Below are 26,075 nucleotides of genomic sequence, written 5' to 3'. Positions count from 1 at the left end.
ATTCCTCCGCCGGGAAATAAGTTTAGACTACAAAACTGTAAGCTCCCTTCTGAGGTTTTATCTCTGATGTTCTACCGGCTCAGGTTAGCCCACCCTCCGCTACACGAGACTAAAACACCAGCTTAGATTAGAGCTAGCTTAGACTAGTTCTAGTTTAGACTGGCTTAAAACTAGAACTCCTGTGCTCGGTCTCACAGAACACTGTGCTTTCATCGCTAGGTTCATTCAAGCATCTCAGTGGCTTCACAGAATTCACAGACAGAATAAACCGTCTATTAATGATTTATAATTCAGGTAAGATATGCTCAGGATACAGTTGTTCAGTCAGGACATGTTCCAGAGTTCTTTCAGGGCTGCTAATAAATACCCAGAGGGCATGACACTCTGCTGTAAGCCTCAGCCCAAAGGTACTCAGTTTCTACTCGGTGGGTCAGTGTGGTAGTCTGGGTACTTTAAAGAAACACATCCACATAAACTCATGTATAAGAGAGAGTTTTATATAAAGGGTAAGTGCACATTAAGAAAACATCCTAACCCCACAAGTCCAACATTAACCCATATGTCCAACACCAATCCACAAAGTCCTCCTGCATCTCACAAAACATACGCAATGATGCTGACTGCAGGAGGAAAGCTGAATCAATGAACATGCACGCATCTCAGCCCTGGCAGGGGTCTCCACACGGCTGCTCCAGCACCCAGGTCCTTGCGGCATCTCCTCAGGGATGTCTTGCAGGAAGTGAGCCTTGCCAGCTGAAGCAGGGACCTGGCTAAGGCAGCTGCACCCTGGTGTGGCCATCAGAAAGCAAGAGACCCAAGAACTAGAAAGGGGAGGCTCATGGAGCCATTTATCTCTCTACCCTTCAATTAACCCTACATGTGTTTATCGGGCAGATTGGCACAATAAACTGGAACTGTATCAGTCAGCAAACTCAGCGCTCCCAATTAAGTATGCAGAGGTACCTCACTCCGCAAGCCAGAGTTCTGCCCCAAAGCGCACAGCTTTACTTGCTCTGCTCTGCCTTATGCGCTGGTTCTGTGGTTGCTGTTGGCCCTCTGCCACTCCTCTGAGGTCAAATCTGGCTTCTGGATCCAGGAGATTCACTGCACAGAAAGCTCAGGGTCCAGAGGATGTACTCCACTCCTGCCTCTTACTGGTAGTAAGATTCCCTCTCCTACTTCTCAGAAGGCTCATTTTATACCCAGCCGGATGACAATCCAACGGATCCTGTTAATTACTTGAAGGTGAATCCTGTCCGTGTTTCTCCTCACCTACAAGGAAAATGTAGTTTGGCGGGAATTACAGAGACGTTGGTTAGAAAGTGAATTAAATAATGAAATAATTCATTGACCTTGCAATTCTGAAGACCTCGGTCAAGGCTAGACCACTCTGAAGTCGTTAGGCTTAGGGCTGACTACTCTGAGGTACTGCAACTCAGTCTAGACCTCTCCCAAGTCTTACTAAAGTCTTCTTTAGAGTTCTCCAGTATAGGTAACTGGGTCTCCGGATATGCAGAGAAGGTTTTCCTGCACTGAAGATTAAAGAGCCTCTTCTGCTTGTGTTCTTAGGAACCCACAGGGGCGGGGCAGTTGTACCCTGTCCTAAAGGGTTGAAATCAAGCTGATGGCAGCGAGTTTTTGTTGTTGTTCTGGTTACATCATATTCTAATACCGAAAGAAGATTTTATGTCTGTGTTTGAATCACTTACTAATCTTGGTCATTCATTTTCCGGTAATATTGGCTTGGTGGTGTACTGGGCTTTATGTTGGGCTAACCACCAGGTGAGCAGTTCGAAACCATCGGCCACTCTGCAGGAGAAAGATGAAGCTCTGTCCTTTTGTAAATAGTTACGGTGTCAGAATCCCACAGGGGCACTTCTACCTTACCCAGTAGGGCTGCGATGAACCAGAACTGACTCAATGGTCATGAATTTTGTTTTTGAGGTAGTTTTTCTTCAAACACACTATTTCCTCCTTTACATGCATGTATAAAAAGCTTCCCCAGCTTGCAGTATTTTCAGAGGTAACAAGGATGTTGAAAATTATATGCAGCGGCAAAAAGAATGACTTCCTTTATTCAAAGGCAGCCAATGTGGGAAGAGTTAGAACCAGAGAGAAGCAAGTTCAAGGCAGGTGGTTTTGTGTGTCTATGTGTGTGTGCATATGCACACACAAGCAATTATATATGTATGTGAGAAGAAGAGAGAGACTCACGTCACAAAGCACCTTGCTTCTATTTTCAGGTTTAGGAAAATATTCAAAATGCTCCTTGGTGCTGGGAGGTTTTCTCAGCCTGCACTGCACACTCAAGCAGTTTGGTGCTCCCTTTGACCTTGGGCAGGCCTGGAAAGGGGCACACAGTTGACCCACTCTGGACCTGCCAGTGGGTGGAGTGGTGAGCAGGGTCTTCCTGGGGAATGGGGCTTTGTACCGGAAGCCAGAACTAGTTGGGGTGCAGCCCCATCTTCCCTCTACCACCCTATATGCCTGCTGGCTCTGGGCCCAGAGTTTAGGCAACATGTTTTTATGACTTCTTTCAGGCACACTTGCACTTTTTTTATTTTTTACAACTTATTGTGTTATATTTTCAGTCTCTAGATGGACTGATTCTTATTTATAGCCCCAGAACTCAACACAAGGCCTTGTAAAGAAGGGGAGGGGGGCGGGGGCAGGGCATGCCTTGTCAGCGATGCTTTTGCTGACAGGATTTTACTGTTTTATATAAACAATGGTGAGTCTTTCTCCCAGATGGGATGCACTTCCTGTGTTTTGCCAAAGAGCTTTGTTTCAGCTCAAGTCTAAAGGCATTTATGAGTTGCTTTAATTTCCCACATCTCCTGGCCCCAAATCCGCTTCTGTCCCATTCTTTCCCATCATGTTCTTCATCGAGCGCTCATTTCAGAAACCCTCTTTCCACTTGGCTTCCCTGTCGTATTCTGTCCCCAGCCCATGTGGTCATGGGCTAGAAAATCAATAAAGCTCTTCATCACAAACAACGAGCAGCAGCAGCAGCAATAGCAGCAGCAGGGCTCAGCTCAGATCCTAACTCTGGAAAATCCCAGCTCCGTACAGAACGCCACCCCAGAGGCAAGCGCCCCCCCCCAGCCCCCCACTCCCTACAAAGCATAACAAACTGGCCCTGAGCCTAGGGCTTGCTCCATGACTCTCCTAAACAGCTCTAGCTTAACTTCCCCGCCTCTAAAGATGTGTCCTCGCTCTGTTTACTTGGGGGGAAAGAAGTCTCTCTTTCACTAGAGCGAACAGTCAAAATACTGAGTTGATTTAATTCTTTTCACCACCCATGTCTTTCCTTAGAGAAGGCTGATGTTTACTCACAAGACTCCTATTAACTGGTGCAATAAAGATGCTTTTTGCAGGCAGAGAATGTGCCTTCCTATATTCAGGGGAAGCAGGTGTGTCGGCGCACCACCATGCATGCTATGTGAACCACCAAGAGACTAGCCAGTGTGCACTGGCTCTTACTGGCACTCCATCCTGAGCCCAGCGAGGGGTCGGAGGGCGCAAAGCAAGCTCCCAGGTCTCCATCTTCTTGGGGCGGCAGAAGCCTCAGCATAGGAAGTCTCAGGGACCTCTCTATAGGAGCCCTTGGTGGTGTGGTGGCTCCCAAAAACCGTGCGATTTGCCTCATCAGCCTCTCTGCACAAGGGAGGAAAGTGTGGCAGCCTGCTCCCATTAAGATTTACAGCCTTGGAAACTACAGGACAGTTCTACTAGGTCCTACAGAGTGGCTGTGAGTCAGAATGGATTATTCTTTGGGTTTTTGTTTGGGCCTCTCGGGGGACCTTGGATGGTGTAAAATGCTAAGGGCCTCCCCGTGGAAAGAAAGGTTGGGGGGGTTGAGTCTATTCTGAACTGCCTTGAAGGAAAGGCCTGGTGACCTACATCCCCAGCTTCAGCCAACGCCGTGGCTCACAGGTCTACTCCGACACATGTGGGGCCGCCATGAATTGGAAATGGCTCAATCGCAGTTGGCTTGGTGTGGCGCGCACGTGTGTGTGTGTGTGTGTGTGTGTAGCTGTCTCCAGAGTGTGATGGCTGGTGTCTGGGTTCTGGCTTGCATGCTCTCCACGCATCTCTCACACAGGACAGGGACTGCTTGCACCAAGGGACTCTTACATAATTGCCATGGCCCCTTTGCACTCGCCCACCAATTTGATTGCGTTTCCCCGTATCGACTTTGATTACACCAAGAATTAGCTGAGCAAACTGGCCAATTATGCTTCTCCAGGCCTTCATGTAGGACCGAGTAGAACTGTCCTGTAGTTTCCAAGGCTGTAAATCTGTGAAGGAGTCTGGGCTCCACACTCTCTAAGCTCATCTTTCCTGGAGAAAAGCTAAATAGAGCAGGAAGAGCCTGAGCCACACGTGGACTGTGGAAGAAGTGAGGGCAACTCTGAGGACAACACGCAGCAGCCCCGTGTGTTGCATGGGGATGGGGGGGCCTTTATGTCCACTCTGGGAGGAGAGGCATGGGCATTTCGGGGGAACAGAGGTCCTTCCGTTCTGAATCACTGATTAAGTCATCAAGTGGCTAATTGTGTTAGTGACTACTGCAGAACCAGGGGGAGGGCCCAGAGAGGCCAAGCGAGGAGAGCGTGTGGGGGAGGAGCCGGGAGGAAGGGGATGAAAGGGAGACATTTAACAGTTGCTGCTTGCTGCCTGTGGAGCCCAGAGGAGAGCAACAAAGGAACATCAAGGGCATCAAATAAAGGTCTGGGAGCAAAGGAGGATACGGAGCCATTCTTTCTGCTGGAAATAGCCACTGACTGCAGGTCGGGTTGGGAAGAGGACTCACAGATCCAGGCTGACCTGATTCCAGCAACAGGAAGTGCAGGAGAGAGAGAGAGAGCAGAAAAACCCGACCTGGGGAAGTGAATTAAGAACAGAGAGCATCATCGTTTCCATGACGCTAAAATACCTCGAGAGCCACCCCCACCCCGGGCTGCTTGATTTCTGTTCTTGCAACCTGTTCACACCACCGAAGCCTAACTAGTAAAGTTCATTGAGACCATCTGGGATATGGGAAAGGGGAGATGCAGACTGGATCCCCCTGTCTGGTTCATCAAACGATGCAGTGAAACACGTGAAACTGGGCAGCACTGATTAGTAAGGCAGCATAAGCAAGCCTGTGCTTAACTGGGCAATCCACTCCTGCTGCCTTGGTTCCTTCCGTTGGATTCCTTGGATTCACTGGGCATGCCTTTTTCCCTAGCTGAGCTTCCCGAGGTCAACCTGATTCCCACTCCTTGGGGAAGTGCCTCTTTTTTGTGCCACGAGTCACCAGCAGTAGTCTAAGCTTCCTCAGGATGCCCGACACCTTACGCCAATGTTGTCAGGAGCCGTATAGTCGGTTCCGACTCATAGACAACAGCACGGACGAACGAAACACTCACCTGCCCGCACCAGCCTCACAGTCCTCGCTATGTTTGAGCAGCCACTGTGTCATTTCATCTGGTTGGAGGTCTTCCTCGTTTTTTGCTGCCCCTCTGCTTTATGGAGCATGGCGGCTTTCTCCAGGGACGGGTCTCTCCTAATTGACCAGGCTTATTAAGATACATGTGCCCTGTCTTGGGATAGAGTTGTCTGTGTCTCCCCGGATGCCCAGCTCATGACTCTATCCCTCTTCTGCAGGAGAGTAAGGAGTGCTAGAATGAGCCAAGAGGAATCATTTCACTTTTAGGATGCAGACCTCACCTATGAGGGGGCTTCAAGAAGAATCGTGAAAAAAAAAAAAGACACAAAGTGGTAATGGAGTTTTCCATGAACGTTGGAAAGCCACGCTGCAGATGGATAGGAAAATGTCTCTGTGTTCTCCAAACGGGACGTTCTGATTTTGAATTCAATAACCAGACAGAAGAATTTTCGTCTGGCTTTGTTAAGTCATTCACCAACAAGGACGAGTTGATGCGATGTTGCTGTGGTGCCTGGCATGAGATGATCACCTAGACTTTGCGGCTGCTCACACCCAGAGGGGCTTGGCACGAAGACACCTTTATCAGGCCTCCACTCTGCTGGGGATCTGCTTTGTAGTCGTTTGGAATGTGGACTGTCCTTGCAGGTCCTATTGATCCTCCTTGCTGAGCTCATCGATCAGTTCCTAGGAAAAGATGCTGTGTCCAACCTTTTGAGATATCTTTTAGGCAAACTGAAAGAGCCCTACTCAGATGTACCTAGGCTGAAGACACAAGTCAAAAAGTACTGCTATAAGAGATAGAGGCCTTTTACGAAACAAAAGCAGCAAATCTTGAAACTGTTGTTTCGGAACATATCCCCCATCAAATCCGTACATTCCCGAGGTTTCCATAGCTCTTACCCTACCTTGATTCAGGCCACATTAAAGCATCGGTTTTGCCACCCCTGGGAGACTCACATGGTGTTCCCTTTGCATGTTTGAATTTGGGCAACACAAAGAAGTCTGAAGGGTAAAAGTAAGGCTGGATGGTGGATGGGTTAAGGTTTCCCAACAAAATTCCTGGAGGACAACCCTTGTTTGCTACCTTCACAGATTGAGCAGATTTATTGTTATGGTGGAAGGAAATTCTTTGGCACAACTTTCCTTATCAATCGTTTCCAGCTTTCTCTAAAACTTCTTCATAGGGAGGAAGAGAGAGTGGAGCACATCCTGGCCCATCAGGCCTGGAGGACAATATCCCTGCTCTGAACAGCCAATGGACAGAGCGGACAATATGGCTGATCCCACTACGAGACACACCATTCCTTGATGGCCCAGGGTCCTAAGGGGGACAACACTGGAGACTCAGTGTTGGAACTGGCCCAGACTGACCCTGTGACACTGAGGCAAACCACTAAAAGTGTGCGGCAGAGCAACCGTGGGAGCAGAGAAGGGAGCCCCTGAGGGAGTACAAAGGACAGACACTGGGGCCAAAGCATGGTACCCCATTGGACCTGACTGAAGGACATGCCTAGAGATAAAAAATCAGACCTTGAACTATTTACAGGTTTTCTTTCTTTAAAAATTTTTTTCTTTTAATTAATTTATTCTTCTATGGGTAATTGGTTTCCTTTTTTATTGTCATTGCTGTGTTTTCACTCATCGCCTATCTTGCTATGGCTTGATTTTTGGTGCATATTATTATCTCTACAGATCTATCTAGATAAGATAGACTGGATGAATAGTCTGGAGGAGAAAACAATGGGACCAATGGTTCTGGGAGGACACAGGAGAGGGGGAGGAGAGAGTAAGGAGGTGGTGTTGACCAACCCAGGGACAAGGGAGCAACAAGTGATCCAAAATTAGTGACAAGGAGGGTGTGAGAGGCCTGGTATGGATTCAGCAAGGGCAAGGTAGCCAAGAGAAATTAGTGAAACCCCAATGAAGACTGAGCATGATAGTGGACAAGAGGAAAGCAAAAGGAAATAGAGGAAAGAACTAGGTGACAAAGGGTATTTACAGAGGTCTAAAGACTGCAATGTACATATGTAAATATATTTATGTAAGATTCTGGGGAAACAGATCTATGTGCATGTATTTATAGGTTTAGTATTAAGGCAGCAGATGGACATTGAGCCTCCACTCAAACACTTACTCAATGCAAGAACACATTGTTCTATTAAATTGGCATTCCAGGATGCACACTTTCCAGACATGATTGCTGAAGACAAAGTGGGTGCATAAGCAAATGTGGTGAAGAAAGTTGATGGTGCCCTGCTATCAAAAGATATAGTATCTGGGGTCTTAAAGGCTTGAAAATAAACAAGCAGCCATCTAGCTGAGAAGTATCAAAGCCCACATGGAAGAAGCACACCAGCCTGTCTGACCACGAGGTGTAGCAGGGACCAGTTATCTGACATCAGAGAATTAAAAATCATATCAGTGGGTGCTCACTTTCCTGATACGATTGATGAAGACAAACGTGTGCATAAGCAAATGTGGTGAAGAAAGCTGATGGTGCCCGCCTATTAAAAGATATAGTGTCTGGGGTCTTGGAGGCTCAAAGATAAACAAGTGGTCATCTAGTTCAGGAGCAACAAAGCCCACATGGAAGAAACACACCAGCCTGTGTGACCACAAACTGTCAAAGGGATCAGGTATCAAGCATCAAGGAACAAAAAAAATCATATCATTGTAAATGTGGGTGAGTGCAGAGTGGAGACTCAAAGCCCATTGTTGGCCAACCAGACACCCTCTTACTGAAGGGTTGTGGGAGGAGATGGGCCAGTCAGGGTGCAGGGTAGCAACGATGAAACATATAACTTTCCTTTAGTTCTTAAATACTTCCCCCCCCCCACTATCATGATCCCAATTTTACCTTACAAATCTGGCTAGACCAGAGGTTGTACATTGGTACAGACAGCAACTGGAAACACAGGGAATCAAGGACAGATGACTCCTTCAGGACCAGTGGTCAGAGTGGCGATGCCTGGAGGGTGGAGGGAATGTGAGGTAGAAAGGGGGAACTGATTATAAGAATCTACGTATAGCCTTCTCCCTGGGGAATGGACAGCAGAGAAGAGGGTGGGGGAAGACATCGGACAGTGTAACATATGACAAAATAATAATAATTTATGCATTATAAAGGGTTCATGAGGTAGGGGGGAGTTGGGAGGGAGGGGGAAATGAACAACTGATATTAAGGGCTCAAGTAGAAGGCAAATGTTTTGAGAACGATGATGGCCACAAATGTACAAATGTGCTTGACACAATGGATGCATATATATGGATTGTGATAAGAATTGTATGAGCCCCCAATAACATGATTTAAAAAAACCCCAAACTTCTTCATAATAAGTCCGCATGAGAAAAATCTAGCAAGTTTGGCCCTTTGGGGTACCAAGGAAGCTGCTTATATTATCTCTCAAAAGTGATGATGCCGCCACTAAGGTAGAACAGGGATAGATATACCCCGAGACAGATGAATGGATTTTGAGCTCACACCAAAAAGAATCAGTTCTTATGATGTGGCCCTACTCAATACTTACCATCATTAAGGGATCATTGAAGATATGGATGTTATAACACAATGTGGTAAAGAAAGGGGATTGTGCCCTCTATCAGAAAGAATCTCAAAAACTTATTTTAAAACAAGCGGCCATCTAACTGAAGTGTCAGCCAAGCCGACACAGAAGAAGCTCATCAGCTGGTGTGATCCAATGACTGTAAATAATAAAATCCAAGATCAGAGGAGGGAAATGTGTTACAGCTGAAATGATGAGCATCAGGTTACAGAAGGGTGTGGAAGACAGCCAAAGCCCAAAACCTATCTGCAGAGACCTAATAAAGATTAAGACTCCCCTGAATTCCCTTGGACCCTTGACTAAGAATGTGAAAAGTCTTATCTTCAGACAGAGTGTATCTGAAAGTGAATTAATGCAGATATAGTTAAGTAAAACTTTAGCATCATATCATTTGTTTTTAATTTGATCTATTCTTAATTTGTTCTACCTTTTATTGTCTTCTGCTTTCTTTTGGATTGGGATTTTTCTGTGTTTTAGTTTGTTACTATTGTCGGAGGTGTTTCATATGGTTTTCTTTATATGAAATCCCAAACTCAAACCAAACTCATTGCCATTGAATAGATATGAATCATAGCCATCCTGTAGGATAAAGTAGAACTTCCCTTGTGGGTTTCTGAGACTAACATTTTGTGGAAGTAGAAACTTACAGGTAAGTAAGTTTCCAGCAACAGTAATTAGATGAATAGTTTCTTAGGGTTATGGCAGGAGAGATTGGGGGGAAAGGGGGAACGACTAATAAGGAATACAAAAGTGAAGAAAATGTTCTACAACTGATTGTGGTAGTGATTGCACAACTGTTTTTAACACAATCAAACCATAGAATTGTATGGTATGTAAACTATGTCAATAAAACTATTAAAACAAAGACTAGCCCTTTGGGGTCCTCAAAGCAATTGTCATAAGCTTCTCCCTTAAAAAAATCATTTTATAGGGGACTCTTACAGCTCTTATAACAACCCATACATCAATCTAACAAGCATATTTGTACATATGTTGCCATCATCATTTTCTTTTCTTTTTAATCAAATACTTTATTGGGAGCACTTACACCTCTAATCACAATCCATACATTTATCCATTGTATCAAGCACATTTGTACATTTGTTGCCATCATCATTTTCAAAGCGTTTCTTTCTACTTGAGTCCTTGATATCAGCTCCTCATTTTGTCCCATCTGTCCCCAACCCTCCCTCCCTCACGAACCCTTGATAAATTAGAAATTATTATTTTCATATCTTACATTGGTCACTGTCTCCTTTCACCCATTTTTCTGTTGTTCGTTGCCCCGAGAGGGGGTTATATGTTGATCCTTGTGATTGATTCCCCTTTTCTCCCACACCATCTCCTTCCCCTCCTGGTATCTCTGTTCTCATTATTGGTCCTAAGGGGTTTATCTGTCCTGGGTTCCCTGTGTTGTGAGCTCTTATCTGTCGCACCATACATGTTCTGGTCTAGTCAGATTTGTAAGGTAGAACAGGGGTCATGATTGTTGAGGGGAAGCATTAAAGAACTAGAGAAATGTACGTTTCATCGGCGCTATACTGCCCCCTGATGAGCACCATCATCATTTTCTAAATGTTTTCAATCTACTTGAGCCCTTGGTATTAGCTCCTCTCTTTTCCCACCCTTCCACACTCGTGAGTCTTTGATAAATTATAAATTATTATTATTCTCATATCTTATATCGACCACTGGGTCCCTTCACCCACGTTTCTTTTGTTCTTCCCTGTTGGTTGTATATGGGGGGTTGTTAATATGTCAATCATTGTGATTTGTTCCCCATTAATGTTCCTGGTGGGTTTATCTGTCCTGGATAGCATGTGTTGAGAGTTCTTATCTGTACCAGTGTACATGCTCCAGTAGGATTTGTAAGATAGAACTGCGGTCATGATATTGGGGGCTAAGGAAGCCTCAAGGAACCAGAGGAATATTGTGTATTTGTTGGTGCTGTAGTGTACCCTTGCTGACTCATTCATTCCTTGTGATCCTTCTGTGAGAGAATGTCCAATTGTCTAAAGATGGGTTTTCATCTCTACTCCAACCTTCCTCGTTCTCAACAATATGATTATTTGTTTTGGGTCTTCTGATGCCTGTTTCCTGGTCCCATCGACACCTCATGGTTACACAGGCTGGTGTGTTTCTTCCCTATGGGCTTGTTGCTTCTCTGCTAGATGGCCACTTGTTAAACTTCAAGCCTTTAAGACCGCAAACGCTATATCTTTTTATTTTCTTTTTAATTTAATCATTTTATTGGGGGCTTATACAACTCTTACCACAATGCATGCATACATTAGTCATGTCAAGCACATTTGTGCATTTTTTGCCATCATCATTCTCAAAACATTTGCTTTCTACTTGAGCCCTTGGTATCAGCTCCTAATTCACCCCCTCCCTCCCCGCTCTTCCCTCCTTCATGAACCCTTGAAAATTTATAAATTACTATTATTTTGTCATATCTTACACTGTCTGATATCTCCCTTCACCCACTTTTCAGTTTTTCATCCCTAAGGGAGGAGGTTATATGTAGATCCTTATAATCAGTTTCCCCTTTGCACCCTACCTTCCCTCCATCCTCCCATTATCGCCACTCTCAATACTGGTCCTGAAGGGATAATCTGTCCTGGATTCCCTGTGTTTCCTGTTCCTATCTGTACCAGTGTACATCCTCTGGTCTAGCCAGATTTGTAAGGTAGAATTGGGATCATGATAGTGTGGGGTGGGAGGAAGCATTTAGAAACTAGAGGAAAGGTGTATGTTTTATCATTGTTATACTGCACTCTGATTGGCTTGTCTCCTCCCCTCGACCCTTCTGTAAGGGGATTTCCAGTTGCATACAGATGGGCTTTGGGTCCCCAATCTGCACTTCTCCTTATGAGGTAATTTATTGTGCCAACCTGGCCGATAAACACATGTGGGATTAATTGAAGGGCAGAGAGATAAATGGCTCAGCAAGCCTCGCCTTTCTTGCATCTCGCTCTTTGACCATCGGACTAGTGTGTGCAGCTGCCTTGCTTGTTTTGTGCCTCAATTTGCAAGCCACACTACCTGTGGGGCACCTAACCTGTGGACTGTGTAGCTGTAATTTGAGGTTCCTTCAAGACCTGCTTCGCTACACCTTTGGAATTTACATCTCTTGAGCTGGGGACTGTCAGACCCTGTCATCTGGCTGACTGTTGGTGACCTGCCTTGCTGTTTGCTGCCTGTGCCCAGACAGCCTGAATTGCTCTTCAGAGGACTACCTGGTGGCCCTCAAGACTTGAAGGACTGCCAGTGTCTCACAACTGTCTCACGGGAGTGAGTTGCACTGAACCATTTGTACTGCCTTACAATTTAATTAACTGTGTATTTCTTATGTTACTTATCTTATCTATCTGTATAAATATATATAAAATTATTAGCAATCTGGTTGAACCATGTCTAACACAATAATGATTTGATATTTTGTTCTTTGAAGCCTGATACCTGATCCCTTCTACATCTCATGATCACACAGGCTGGTGTGCTTCTTTCATGTGGGCTTTGTTGCTTCTCAGCTAGGTGGCTACTTGTTTACCTTCAAGCGTTAAAGACCCCAGACACTATATCCTTTGATAGCTGAGCATATGCACCCACTTTGTCTTCAGGGATCGTGTTGGGAAGGTGAGCATCATGGAGTGCCAGTGTAATAGAACAAAGTATTCTCACATTGAGGAAGTACTTGAGTGGAGGCCCAATGTCCTTCTGCTACCTTAATACTAAACCTATAAATATATGCACATAGTTTGATGTCCTCATATATAAATATATTTACATATGTGCATACCTTTATTTAGACCTCTATAAATGCCCTTTGCCTCCTAGATCTTGCCCCTATTTCCTATTAATTTCCTCTTATCCCACTATCATACTCAGCCTTCATTTGGGTTTCAGTAATTCCTCTTGGTTACATGCCCTACCAGATCCTACACCCTCCTCACCACCTATTTGGATCACTTGTTTCCTTGTCCCTGGGTTTGTTAACACCACTTCCTTTTCCTCCACCTACCCCTCTTCTAAGTTCCCCCAGAACTGTTGGTCCCTTTGTTTTCTCCTCCAGATTGTTCATCCAGCCTATCTTATTTAGACAGACCTGCGGAGATAATAACATGCACAAAAACAAGACAGAGCAAAACAAAGCAGCAACAGAAAACAAAACAACAGCAACAAAAAGCCGATAACAACAACAAACTCCACAACAACAAAAAAGAAAAGCCTGTAGTTAGTTCAAGGAGTGAACATTTGCTTATCTACCCATTTTTGTCTTCAGGGATCCCTTGTCAGGAGGGTATCACAGAATGCCAAGTTAATAGAACAAAGTGTTCTTCCATTGAGGGAGGGCTTGAGTAGAGAGAGGCTCAAGTCCATCCACTTCCTGAATGTATTGCCTTATAAATATATGTGCATAGGCCCATGCCTCTATTTTTATGAATGACTATATTTACATATGTAGACAACTATGTTTCTACCTCTCAACGGTTTTGCTGCCTAAATCTTTCCTCTGTTTCCTTTGACCTTCCTCCTGCCCCACCATCATGAGCATCCTTCATTTGCTGCTCTGTAATTCCTCTTGGCTAGGTTGCTGTTGCTGCAACACCACCAGGGTCCCTACACCCCCTCACCGTTGTGCCATAACCTTCTGAGCTGGCTTCTCTGACGTCAGTTGAATTGACTCAACAGATCCTCTTGGAAACCACTATTTTCATTGGACCAATCCTTGGAAACCCCAGGGGGAAGTTCAACTCTGTCAACAACATTGGTCTCTGTCACTAAGAGTCAAATGTCACCAGAGTTACCAGAAATACATATGTGTATATAAAATCCAAGTTACCAGATGTAGGGGGTGGATCAGTGGTAGAATATTCCCCTTCCGTTTGTGACACCCATTTCAGTCCTGGCCAATGAATCTCAAGAGCAGTCACCACCTATTTGTCAGTGCTGTGTTTCTATGACACTGACTAAGTTTCAATGGAGTGTCCAGTCCAAGATAGATTAGGGAGACCTTGGAATTTATTCCTCAAAAATCTGTGGAGCTTTACATCTGGATCTGCAACCCAAACCAGTCATGTGGATGGCCCAAGATTGGGCAGTGTTTCTTTCATGTGTGCACAGGGTCATACAGGAACCCATCAACAGTGAACAACAACAATTAACAGTTAACAGCAGGTTCATGCATAATGTCAATAAGAAGGGAGAGGGAAGCAGGCCAATACTCTTTCCCCCTCCTAAGATATGGGCTATTTACACAGACACTCCTTAGTATTTAGAAACAGCCCCTCAGAAAATGCTTTGGAAATTCTTGAGTTATACAGCAGAATTTACTTGTTTGTGGACTTTTTTTTTTTTTTTTAATACAAGGGACTTCTGGTATACAGTTTCCTAGTATTTGGAGAACTTGACCTTGACTATAAAGTAATGTGGCCTCCATTATCTTATTTGCATTCACAGTAATCCCAAAGATCATAAAGGATTAAAGACTTGTCTCACACAAATAGTATGTGCCCAAATGAGGCCCAAATTAAGGGCCACTGGGCCTTAAGCCATGCCACACATTATGCAGAGTTATAAACCCTTCAGAGATTTGGCCAAGGAAAGCAAGAGATAAGTGAGAACAGAACAAACAGTCTACGGTGTTCTAGAAGCTTAATTCACAAGATACCATTGAATCCTTCCTGAGAAAGACCCAAGACAACTGTTGTTTCCATTTATAGTTGTGAGCCTCTGAATTTAAATAACTTATCTGTGGTCATATAACTTGGGAGAAAGGGATCGCCCAAATCATGAAGAGGTAGGTACAGACAGAATGGAGACAGGGAAGTTGTTCATGAACAATTTTAGAAGATGACCAATTAAGGAAAATTCTTAAGGAAACTCAACATTAATTTTGATGGTGTTGTGCAGGGTGGACTGTATAGAATTCCTGATTATCTAGTAGTACTCTAACAGAAGGACCACAAGTGAGTGTCTTTAAAAAACAAAAATTTAGTTTCCCACAGTTTAGCATGCTAGAAGTATGTAGGTGTTCTGGATGCTTGCTCCAGCGAAAGGCCTTCTTCCTGGTCTCTGCTCTGTTTCTGCTCCTGGGCGATCTCCACGTCTCCAGATCTCTCTCCCTCCATCTCTGCTCTGCTGGTTTAGTCTCTTTATATCTTAAAAAAAAATCATTTTATTAGGGCTCATACAACGTATCACAATACATACACACATCAATCGTGTAAAGTACATTTGTACATTCATTGCCCTCATCATTCTCAAAACATGTGCTCTCCAACCAAACTCCTGGCATCAGCTCCTCATTTCCCCTCCCTCCCCGCTTCCCCCTCCCTCAGGAACCCTTGATAATTTATAAATTATTATTTTGTCATATCTTTCCCTGTTGGACGTCTCCCTTCACCCACTCTTCTGTTGTCCATCCCTCAAGGAGGAGGTTATATGTAGATCCTTGTAATCAGTTGCCCCTTTCCAACTACCCTCCCTCTACCCTCCCAGTATTGCCACTCACAACCACTGGTCCTGAAGGGATCATCTGCCCTGGATTCCCTGTGTCTCCAGTTCCTATCTGTACCAGTGTACATCCTCTGGTCTAGCCAGATTTTTAAGGTAGAACTGGGATCATGATAGAGGGGAGGAAGCATTTAGAAACTAAAGGAAAGTTGTATGTTTCATCTTTGCTACATTGCACCCAGACTGGCTGTCTCCTCCCGAGACCCTTCCTTAAGTAGATTTCCAGTGTCCTACAGATGGGCTTTGGGTCTCCACTCTGCACTCCTACCCTCATTCACAATTATATGATTTTTGTTCTGATGATACCTGATACCTGATCTCTTCAACACCTCGTGATCACACAGGCTGGTGTGCTTCTTCCATGTGGGCTTTGTTGCTTCTGAACTAGAGGGCCACTTGTTTGCCTTCAACCCCAGACGCTATATCTTTTGATAGCCGAGCACCATCGGCTTTCTTCGCAGTCTCTTTATACCTTAAAAGAGATTGACTCAAGACATTTTCTGTACTTGATCCTGCATCATTAACATAAATGGACAGATCCCATTCCCAATGTGGATTATAACATTAGGCTAAAAGGTTAGGAATCACAACACACATTTTTTTCTGGAAACATAATTCAGTACAAGACATGTTGGGGGAGGGGGGACTAAGCCACAAAAAAATGTGTGTGTGTGTGTGTGTGTGTATGTGTTTTGTGTATCTCAGAGAATAACTTTGAGTTTGCATCTGGTGGCACACTTTTAGGGGGTTGTCTCCAGAGGCATCCACTTCTTTGAGATGACTCTGCTTGGTTTGTACTTCTGGTTCTGGTGTGTCTTCGCTGATGTGATCCCCTCACAGTGTACAGCACCGTGGTAGAGAAGTCAGTGTCCAGGAGGCATGTGCAAGCTTAATGGCAGGAGGTGTCTCTGCCATTGGACAACCAATCTAATCAAGCCCAGAAGCTGAAAGAGAACTTTCAAACTATGGAAGTAGACCAAATTGTGCTTTTGGAAATTTTCATGAAATTTTTTTGTTAAACACTCAGTGTTTGTAATTTAAAATGATTCACTTTATTACTCTTTTCCCCCCTCCCCCCCAATTTATTACTCTTGAGAGAATAAAAACATTCATTATAGAAATACCAAAAGTAGGAAGATTTCTGGGAAGATGGAGACAGAGTGACACATACCAGAGGGACTCCGCAGAATTCAGCCCAGGAGAGTTGCGTAGAGGGAAATTCAAAGTTACTGGAACACAGGAGGAGCATCATAAAGATAAGTAGGCATAGACCCATGGGGTTTTGAGGGGCTGGGGGCTTTTGGTTTACCTCTGTGAAGGCCAGCTGGGGCTTGACCTTGGCCCCACCACTGTCTCTGCCGGAGTCTGGACCATTTGGAGCCCAAAGGGGGGCTTGGTCTCAACACAGCCACAGTTTGCTGCTGCCTGCCTCAGGGCAGGAACAGGACCCTTGCAGCTGCACGGGCAGGGATCCGGGTTCAGCAACATTGTTACTTTTGTTTCCATCTCTTTACTCTATCTCCCCACAGTCTTGGAGGCTGCTCAGGGTTATCGACACAGTCACAGCTTGCTGCCACTGCCTCAGGGCACGTACTAAATAAACCCTTGCAGTTCCAGGGACTGGGATTGGGACTCAGCTACACTGTTCCCTTTGTTTTCCTCTCTTCACTATATCCCCGCACAGTCTCAGCTGGCTTACTTTAAAATTTTTTTTCTCCTCTTTGTCTCTTTCCTGCTCTCTGAAACTCCACTGCTGACCTCCAAACCATTCCCCTTAGCCTGGGGTATTTATGCCTGCGTCACAGCCAGCTAGTTGAGCTCCAACCTGTGTATCTAGCCTGAGGCTGGGAAAGCCCTGCTGACTTCCACCAGGGAGCACTCTGTCCAACTTCTTCCTGCCTGTGTGTCTGGGGGCCTAAGGCAGCTGGGTCAACACTCATCAACATTCCAAGCTGCTGTAGGAACTTCTGCCCAACCTCCGCAACACCAAAGCAGGCAACCCACCAGCCTTCTGGGGCACTCCCCTGAGAGGGAAGCCATAGGAGGATAAAGTGGTAGGTTAATTCCATAGTGAAGTTAGCAGCAGGCAGTTCGAAGAAGAATTACTACAAGTCTCCCAGAGACAGTCAGTGCTCTTTGACTCCCTGGAAAATGCACTTGGCTCCAACACAACACAAACAGCCATCAGTCCCAACGACCTCAATGAAAAAACAGGATAAACAAAAAACAATGGCAGAAGCTGTTCTGAACATAACATCATACATAGAAGAAGCAAACATTGAGCTGCCACAGAAAGAAAATTTTCAGAATGCCTACTTGGAGTCATACAGGATATGAGAAAAACAATACAGAAAAAGGATGAAATGATAGAAGAGATAAAGGCCATACACCAAAAGGAAATACTGGAGCTTAGGAAGGAGATAACAAAAACCAGTAGGAGAAACACTGACCTCGAGAATTGACTGGAGGAAGCAGAGAACCGCATCAGTGACTTGGAGGACAGTCAAGCAGACTTTAAGAAACGTGAACAAAAACCTAATAAGATCATCAGAGAAGCTGAAGAAAACTTAAGAGCTATGTCTGATCCTATGAAGCGGAACAACATTAGAATTATTGGCTTACCGGCGGAAGACACAACAAAGAAGTCATCTGCAATAATTAGTGAGAGAATTCTTGGAGGAAAACTTCCTCAGCTTAATGAATGAAAACCAGGCAGCCATTCAGGAGACTGAAAGAACACCAGCTAGACTGAATCTCAAGAAGAAGTCACCAAAGCACATAAGTTAAACTGTTCAACTTTGAGGAAAAGGTGAAAATCATGAGAGCAGCTAGGGAAAAACAAGCAATCACATAAAAATGTTCCCAAATAAGAATATGCTCAGACCTATCAGCAGAAAATATGAAGAAGAGGAGAGAGCGGAGTAACATATTCCAAAAATTGAAGGAAAACAATGCAAACTCAAGAATACTCTACCCAGCCAAATTATCTATCAAGATGGATGGAGAAGTAAGAGTCTTCCCAGACAAGGGAAAAGAATATGTTAGAAGAAACCCAGCCCTACAAAAGATTCTTGTCGACCCAGTATGGGCAGAAGAACAACACTCACCACGCATAAATAAGAGATGACCACATATAGCAACCTCATCCAGAGAGCAACCAAGAGAAAACAGACCCTAAGATAGCATTGGCTGAAGGATGGAAAGAGTTCAAGAATGATACACATACACACACACACACACACACACATACAACACACTATTGAGAAATGAAAGTAGGACAACAACCAACATAAAAGATATAAGGTGACATTACAGAGTCTGCAGATGGAGATAATAACCCTGAATATCATTGGCCTGAACTCAGGCATTAAAAGACTAAGACTGGCTTAGAAAACACAACCCACCAATCTGCTGCCTATAGGAGACACATCTCAAGGCTACAGACAAAAATAGGCAGAGACTCAAAGGCTGGAGAAAGATATATCAAGAAACAACAATTCAAAAAAAGAGCATAGGTTGCAATCCTAATCTCCGATAAAATTGACCTGAAGGTGCAAACCATAAAAAGAAATAAGGAGGGACACTAAATGATACTCAAGAGAATGGTAGACAAAAATCCGCTAAGCATTGTAAACATAAATTCCCTGATTGAGAGACCCACTGAATATGTCAACAAAACACTCCAAAAGATGAAAAAATAAATCACAGCCTCAACAATTATAGTGGGCAACTTCAATACAATGCTCTCTGAGAAAGATAGATCACAGGAAAAGAAACTCAGCAAGGAGGCTAGAGATCTAAGCACTACAATTAGACAATTTGACCTGATAGATATTTATAGAGCTTTTCATCCAAATACAAAAACAATTCACATTCTTCTCAAGCCCATATGGCACAAAATCCAAGATAGACCACATGCTGGGGGCATAAGGTGAATCTACATAAATTTAAGCACTTTGATATCATACAGACCTCTCTCTCTGCCCACTGTGCCATAAATCTGGAAATAAACAGTAGGAAGATGAAGAAAACAAGGGCAATCAATTGGAACATGAATAACTACTGCAAAAGGAGTGTGTACTGGCACAGATCAGAGATGAAATTAGGAAATGTCTAGAAACCAATGAGAATGAGCACACGGCATACCAAAACTTATGGGACACAGCAAAGGCAGTTATCAGAGGAAGTTTCATAGCAATACATGTACACCTGAAAAAGGAAAAGAGACTCATATCTGATATGCTGGCACAAAATTTACAACAACTAGAGCAGAGTTAGCAGGACAATCCTACTAATAGTAAAAAGAAAAGAAATTATAAAAGTCAGGGCTGAGATTCAGGAGAGGGAAAATAAGGAAACTGGAAAAAATTAATGCTGCTAAAAGTTGGTTCTTTGAAAGGATAAACAGAATCAACAGACTGCTGGCAAACCCAATGAATGAAAGGAGGGAACAAATTTCAATAGCAAGAATAAGGGATGAAAGAGGGGATATTACAACAGACCCTAATGAAATCAAAAGGATAAGTACACAGTACTACGAAGGATTGTATTCCAATGAATTAAAAAATTTGGACGACATAGACAAATTCTTGGAAAAACAATCCCTCCCTAGATTATCCTCGATGGACGTCAAAAATCTCAACAGACCCATAGCATTGGAAGAAATAGACAAGGTTATCAAGGGATTACCAACAAAAAAATCCCCTGGACCAGATGGCTTCACTGGAGAATTCTACCAAGCATTTAGGGCAGAACTAGCACCAATCCTACACAAACTCTTCCAGAACATAGAAAAAGATGGCACACTCCCGAACTCCTTTTATGAAGCTAGTATAACTCTGATACCAAAACCAGGCAAGGATCCAACAAGAATTGAGAACTACAGACCAATATCCATAATGAACAGCAATGCAAAAACCTTAACAAAATACTAGCCAACAGAATACAAAAGTATATAAAACAAATAATTCACCATGACCAAGTGGGATTCATACCAGGGATGCAGGGATAGTTCAACATACGAAAGACCATTAGTATTATTCATCACATTAACATGAAAACTATAAGAACCATGTGATAATATCGATGGATGCAGAAAAAGCATTTGACAACATCCAACACCAATTCCTGTTTAAGATAGTTGAGAAGATAGGAATGGAAGGAAAATTCCTCAAGACAATACAAGATATATATGAAAAACCAACAGCCAATGTGGTAGTCAATGGGGAAAAGACTAACACAATCCCACTGAAAAAGAGGATCAGACAAGGATGTCCCTTGTCCCCACTCTTATGTAATATCATACTGGAGGTTTTCGCTAACAGCATAAGGCAAAGAAAAGACATCAAATATATTCATCTGGGGAAGGAAGAGGTGAAACTATCATTATTTGCAGATGATATAATTTTATATATGGAAAATCCCAAACGTTCCACAAGGGGAGTACTGGAAGCAATAGAGGAGTTTGGCAGAGTGGCAGGATACAAGATCAACAAACAGAAGTTCATCGGACTATTATACACAGCGGATAAGACCACAGAAGAGGAGATAAAAAAGGTGGTACCCTTCACAATAGCCAAATACAAATTGAAATATCTAGGGATATACCTGACTAAAAGAACAAAAGATCTATATGAGCAATACTACAGAACACTATTACAAGAAACCAAGAGCGACTTCAACAAATGGAAGAATATCCCATGCTCGTGGATTGGAAGACTCAATATGGTCAAGATGTTAGTTCTGCCAAAGGCACTATATAAGTTTAATGCAATCATGATACAATTACCCTAATCTTTCTTTAAATAAATGGAAAAACTGATTACCAACTTCATATGGAGAGGGAAGAAGCCCAGAACTAGCAGAGAACTCAAGAAGGACACAGTGGGAAGGTTTGCTTTACCTGACTTTAGCACATACTATACAGCCACAGTTCTCAAACCACATGGTATTAGTACAATGACAGATACTCAGACGAATGGAAAAGAACTGAAAATCCAGAAATAAATTCATCAGCATACAGACAACTGATCTTTGATAAGGGCCCAAAAATATCCAATGGGGAGCAGATGCCCTCTTTAACAAGTGGTGCTGGAAAAAATGGATATTTACCTGCAGAAAAATTAACCAAGACCTTTATTTCACTCCATGCACAAGAAGAAACTCAAGGTGGATCACAGAACTTGAAGTTAACCCTCAAACTATTAGGGCCATCAATGAGGGAATTGGGACCAACTTGAGAACTTTGGCACAGGGAATACATAGGCTATCAGAAATAGGGAAGGACACAAACACAGAGGAGGCATAAATTGATAAATGGGATATACTGAAGATAAAACACCTGTGTACATAGGACGAATTCACCAAGAGTGTAATAAGAAAGTCCACTGACTGGGAAAACATTTTTAGCAATGACACATGAAACAAAGACCTTATTACTAAAATCTACAATACTCTGCTAGCTTCCAACAAGAAAAATACTAATTGCCCAATGAGGAGGTGGGCAAAGGACCTGAGCAGAAGTTTCACAGGGGCCGAATTCTGAATGGCCAACAAACATATGAAAAAATGTATCTGTTGGCCCTGAATCAAGGCTAACAGTTTGATGGAGCTGTTGGCTTCAAGCAGGAGCCTAAAGAAATGTCTTCCTATGGTCTGTGGGCCATTTCAGAACTTGGAAATGTAATGACCAATTCATTAGAAAGAAACATCTGGGGAGGGGGGGTGGAATGTATCTGATCTTTAGCCATAAGAGAAATACAAATTAAAACAACAATAAAGTACCACTTAACACCCTCAAAGGTAGCCCAATTCAAAAAATCAGAAAGCAACAAGTGTTGGAGGGGATGTGGGGAGACAGGAACTCTCATCCACTGCTGGTGGATGTTAGCGAGCGAGACCCTCACCCAGACCACTCACTGAAACAGAGATGGAAACAGTAAAGCTTTATTCAGACAGATTCAAATCTGGGCCCTCACCCGCAACTGAGGCAGGCTCAGTCTGTAAGGCGAGAGCCCCGAACAGCTTCAAAGGGAAGTTATTATACATCCCTGTGGGGTGTCTTGCCAAGCAAGGGGAGGGGGAAGGCAAGTTCTTGTGTGAAACTGGCAAAGCATTCTCAGAAAAGTGAAACAAAACAGTTTTTAAGTCTAACAAAGTAAGTTCTACATTTAAGATCAGTTTGTCCCCAGTGGTCTGCCAAACGATACTGTAGGTAGGCTAGGCTGCTTCTTGGAGCGTAAACATCCTGGGCTGGGCTATACCTGTTTCAGGCTGCAATTTAAAAATTTTCCATTTCTGAACGGGCAGGGGGTGAGCTGCCTGTTACTGTTACAGGGCACCCATTCCTGACCGGGCGGGAGAGTGAGCTGCCTGTTATTGTTACAGGGCACAGTGTCACAGTGGACCTGTAAGTATGTACAACCAATATGGAAATCGATCTGGCGATATCTAAAACAGATAGAAATTGAGTTACCATACAAGCCAGCAATCCCCCTACTGGGCATATACGCAGAAGAGGCAAGAAACAAACTAAGGCCAGACATCTGTGCTCCAATGTTCTTTGCGGCACAGTACACAATTGTAAGGAGTTGGAAACAACCCAAATTTCTATCAACTGATGAGTGGATTAAAAAGCTGTGGTATATACATACAATGGAGTACTACACATCCCTGAAAAAGCAGGGATGAACGTATGAAGTACATCACTGCATGGAGTTTAATTTGGGGGTTGGAGAAAAAGCAACTAGAAATAATGTGATATGACTGCCTAGTTATCTTCAGAAACATCCCAGACGTGTGAAGAGAAGGTGGTTGGAGGTGAATAAGCCATTATTTGACAAAGATAATTTATTTAGTTAATCAAATCACTCACCAGCCATTTATAGACCACTTACAATGTGCTGGGTGCTGTTCTAGGTGTTCCCTTGACAACTTGGATGAGATAAAGTACTTGAGTGGTACCCCAATGACCGTCTGCTACCTTAATACTAAATCTATAAATATATGCACATAGATCTATTTACCCACTCTCATATACAAATATATTTGCATGTGTACATATCTTTATCTAGACTTCTATAGATGCCCTTTGCCTCCCAGCTCTTTCCTCTATTTTCTTTGACTCTCCTCCCATCCCACTACCGTGCTCAGTCCCCACCCGGGTTTCAGCAATTTCTCTTGGTTACAATACCCTTGGTCTTGTCCTACCAAGCCTCCCACACCCTCCTCACCACCGATTTGGGTCACTTGTTTTTCCCTTGTCCCTGGGTTTGTTAACACCACTACCTTTCCCCCCACCTCCTCCTCTCCCATGTCCCCATGGAACTATCAATCCATTGCTTTCTCCTCCAGATAGTTCATCCAGCCTATCTTATTTAGACAGACCTGCGGAGATAATAACATGCACAAAAACAAGACAGAGTAAAACCAAGCAACAATATACAACAAAACAACAACAACAAACCAATGACAAAAATGAAACAAAACACAACAAGAAAGAAAAGCTTGTAGTTAGTTCGAGGATTGTTTATTGGCCTTTAGGAGTGTTTTCCAGTCCTGTCTGTTGAGGCACCACACCCTGGCCCCAAAGTCCACCTTCAGCATTCCCTGGGGACCTTACTGCTCCATTCCCTTGCTGTTCTATTGTACCCTCTTTGTGTTTTGTCTCAGTGTGGCGGGATTAGATCGGGAGCAATTCCCACACTGTGTCTCTGGTGTTGTCCCCTGTGGGGCTATGGGTCAGTGAGTGGCATCATGTCTCATAGTGGAGCTGGCCATGTGGTCCTCTCTGTGGACTGGTTGCTCTAATTGAGAACATTGTCCTCAAGTCCTGGTGGGCCAAGATGTGCTCCACTCTCTCCTCCTTCCCCTTCATCTGCTCCCGTGTGCTCCGATCAGATATGTTCCTTTCCTGGAGCTGCAGATTCAATGCCGTCCTTTGAAATAAATTCTTCTGGGGGGAGGGGGAGGTGTCCACTTAGTAGTTGGGATAAGTAGGTAGTCATATAACTTTATTTCTAGTTGCTTTTTCCCCAACCCCTAAATTAAACTCCATTGCCATTGAATGGATTCTGACTCACGGTGACTCCACATGTGACAGAGGAAGCTGTGCTCCTAAAGTTGACCTTGACTGTAATATTTATGGAAGCAGATCACCAGGCCTGGCCTTTTAGATTTTACTATTTCTGAAAGGTCTGTCTTGAATTTCATGTGTCAAACAATATTTATTATACAAATGAACATACCCCGGTCTAACAAGATTAATGAGGTAAAACTAAGACAATAATAGTAAGGGGAGGAAATAGTAAACTACTAGAGAAAAGGTATGTTTCATCAGTGCTATATTGCACCCTGGATATGTCCCTTCTGTGAGGGACTGTCCCATCATCTTACAGGTGGACAGTTTTGAGTCTCCACTTTTTCTGTGCTCCTTCATGTCAATTTGATTGTTTGTTTTTGAACTTCTGCTACCTGCTCCCATCGACATCTCGTAACCACACAGCCTGACATGCTTCTTCCATGTGGGCTTTATTGCTTCACTGCTAGAGGGTCACTTGCTTAACTTTAAGCCTTTAAGACCCCAGATGCTCTATCTTGCAATAGCTGGTACCATCAGCTTTCTTCACCACATTTGCTTATGCACCCATTTTGTCTTTAGTGATTGTGTTGGGAAGGTGAGTATCATTCATTGCCACATTATTAGAACAAACCATTCTTGTCAGGCCTGACTTCTGAGGTGCTGCTGGGTGGGTTAGTTGTCCAATGTTTAATAATTCGTGACATCTAGAGAGCTTCCAAACTGAAGAGAGGATTACAAAATAAATAAAATAAAAACCAAACTGCCTGTTTTTCTAAATATGGTGGGCCAGAGTAGTTGATTTGCTCCCCAGATGAAGACTTTCAGAATACAGACTCCCCGATTTGCAAAGAGAACTCTTGTAGGCTTCCACGCTGATACACCAGGCTGTCCAGGCAGTGCCGGCGCTACAAAGAGGCCGTGTTCCCAAAGTTGCTTTGTGTATGTTGTTTGTTTCCAACACAGAATGCATTTTTCATCAGGAACAATGTTCCCCTACGAGGCCACAAAAGCCTATTTAACCCACAATACACAGTAGGGAAAAATGAGTTGGCATTCTAGGACACAAGACCGAAAATTAATAAGAAATACAACGTAACCATTTATGCTGGATACCAGTGCGGAGGGAAAGGAGGTTGAGGCATAAGGAAGTGGGTAGTGGAAGTGCAATTGAGACGATGGATAAGAGGTCTGCCTCGTCAGGGGCAGCTGGGTGGGCCTGAGCCTGTCAGAGGGAACATTCTGGTAGCATACCTTGGGAAAGAGCAGGCAAGCTCTCGGCAGTACTACTCCCCATTGAAGTCTACAGCCTGGACTCAGCCCATGAGGCCTTGCCCATAAATTGAGACTTGAGAGTATACGTGGTACTGGAACTTAGGGGGGCCAAAACAGGGAGGTTCAATTTTGGTTTCGTCATTGTTCTAAACACCCAAACCAGTTCCTAGGGAGTAGTGATGACTCAGGGCAAGCCTGTTGGTGTTTC

General features: G+C 43.7%; 1 non-coding gene across 1 annotated transcript; it reads left to right on the top strand.

The window, feature by feature from the left end:
• Positions 1-22,092: 22,092 nt before the first annotated feature.
• Positions 22,093-22,228, top strand: LOC142444159 (small nucleolar RNA SNORA2/SNORA34 family). The gene has a single exon (XR_012783817.1). It is a non-coding gene; the product is annotated as a small nucleolar RNA SNORA2/SNORA34 family (small nucleolar RNA).
• Positions 22,229-26,075: the final 3,847 nt, after the last annotated feature.

This window comes from Tenrec ecaudatus, chromosome 3 (genome assembly GCF_050624435.1).
Source record: "Tenrec ecaudatus isolate mTenEca1 chromosome 3, mTenEca1.hap1, whole genome shotgun sequence".
NCBI classification, from domain to species: Eukaryota; Metazoa; Chordata; class Mammalia; order Afrosoricida; family Tenrecidae; genus Tenrec; species Tenrec ecaudatus.
This window is presented reverse-complemented; position numbering and strand designations above follow the sequence as displayed.